Raw genomic sequence first — 2,438 nt, forward strand, 5'->3', positions numbered from 1 at the left:
GCAAATGGGTATGCAAACAGCAGTCCCCGACCTAACTCAGGTAGAATCGTTGGCATACTGGTATGCAAACTTGGTTCTCGGACTTTAACAGTTAAAACTGTTCGCATACTAGTATCCAAACAAGGTTTCCGGACCTGAATCATACCAAAACAGTTTGCATACTGATATGCATACTGTTTTGTATCCAGACAAAGGTTAATTATTTTAAACTCCCGTTTCAATCGTTGAAACGTCCTTAGAAGACGACAATGGGTGTCTCACACAAACCATTAGCTTATAAGTAATTTTCAAGTGATCAAATGATCAATACAAAACTTTCCGAGTCGACATCAAATGATTGTCTCACATAAATCATGTAAGATGTTTCAAGGCAATTTCCACATGATAATTTTTTGACTTATTATTTATTTTCCAACAAATAAATTTTTTCCAACTAAAATCGTCAAGAATAATGATGAATGTAGCTAAAGCAAAAAGCTTCCAACACATATTTCGAGAAATAGATAAGCGAGATAAACCCGACTCGAAATATCAAATTTGTATACTATAAAAGTTTATATAGCTATACGACTTAGTCTCATTAGGAGATAGAATAAAATAGACTTCTGAGTGATAGATAAGTTTTAGTCTCCACATACCTTTTGTTGATGAAGCTCCTCCAATTTCTCATCAGTAGAACTTCGTCTTCAATCGATGAACGTCGTGAATTCTAAAGCTCAACTACACATTCTATCCTAATCTGAGACATAGCTATAAGTAGACTAGAAATCAAGACTTATAGTTTTGATCATCTACACTCTACAAACAATCTTGAGATAGAAACTCTTGCGAGTTCGACCGAGAAATGCTCTAATACCCTCCCTCCTCTGATTCTTCCTTTTCTCCCTTTGTTCGAATACGATCTACTTCTATTATTGTACTACTAACGCGTTCCTTGAACTGAAAGGATTCTAATAAAAACCTGTTATATACAACCAATAAAAGATTCAAAGAAAAACCTTCCCTCCCTCATCACCCCCTTCAAATACCATGACAAGGTTAAAAGTGTTCGCTATTTTTATGAAATTTACTGACTAAATAACATATAATTTTATGTTATTTCCTATTCGAGCACTATATTTCTTCGCTTGAACTAATTTGGCAACCTCAGTTCTAATTTGAACTTAGTTATCGTAGAACAATGGTAACCTAAGTCCTAATTTCATACTGAATTTCTTTTTGTAAGACACGGTCAATACCAGATGTCTTAGTTAGTTTCATGGAATGTATGTACCTAATAACTTTACAAACGTGTAAAATGACACACACAAAATAACATTCAAACCCAGGTATAGAAACACACTAAATTTCAAGTACCAAAAAGCTGGAAAAAAACAAGACAATATGGTTGGAATAGTAGGGCGTCAAACTTTACCCAATTTTTAACACCCAAGTCATAACAGAAACCCTAAATTTCATAAAATCAATTCCCCTAATCAAATACTACTAACTAGGGCAAAATCAGCAGATGATATGCTTGATTTTACTTACTATAACTAGACCTAGTCAATCATGTTGTGTTGTTTCTAAGGATTAAGAAATTCCTAATAAGTTCTGAAGCAATTCATCTACCACCTTATTCATACAGTAAGACATGTATGTATGTAACATCCAATAACAAAACCATAATCTTAGACATGTATACTATACAATGAGACATCTATGTATGTAAGTTCTGAAGTAATTACCAACAACAAAAAACCCTAGTTTACAAACCCTTATCAATTCCCCTAATCAAAATTACAGAAAAAATCAACAAAAACAACCAAAAAAACCTAGTTAGACAGACAAAATTGAAAAAAAAATAGAACCACAAGTTGCATATGCTGGTGTTAATGCAAGATCAGAGACTGCTACTAACATGCAAGATCAAATCCATTCAAAACACTATTAGGGTTTAGAGATCATACCTCTATTTCATCTGATTCTTCCCTTTAACTATCTTCATCGCGTCTAAAGTTCAACAAAATCTTCGATTTCGCTACCGATTTCCAGAGATGGAAAGGGGGAAAAAGAGAACATAAAGAGATATGGAGGAAAGAAATGAAACTCTCTCTTCTCTACACACTTTTTATTATACAAAAGGTATATATGAAATTTCGCAGTTTTTCTTTTATCTCAACAGTCGATACAATATGCGTGATGAATGGTTAGACCGAGTGACGGTGGATCTTAATAGAATTTTGGATGAAAGGTGTATTTTAACAATTATCAAAATAACAGGTGTACTTTAACAATTACTAATCCCACGTAGTACGCTCTATCAAAATTCCCTTAAATTAAGTGAATGCCACTACTTCCACTTTACTTGTATTTTATTTATCGTCTTCGCCTTTCACCAAAGGGACTGCATCTACAGCTCAGCTTTAAAATCTCAATTGTAGAAATTACTAGGTATC

This window comes from Papaver somniferum, chromosome 1 (assembly GCF_003573695.1).
Source record: "Papaver somniferum cultivar HN1 chromosome 1, ASM357369v1, whole genome shotgun sequence".
Taxonomy (NCBI): Eukaryota; Viridiplantae; Streptophyta; class Magnoliopsida; order Ranunculales; family Papaveraceae; genus Papaver; species Papaver somniferum.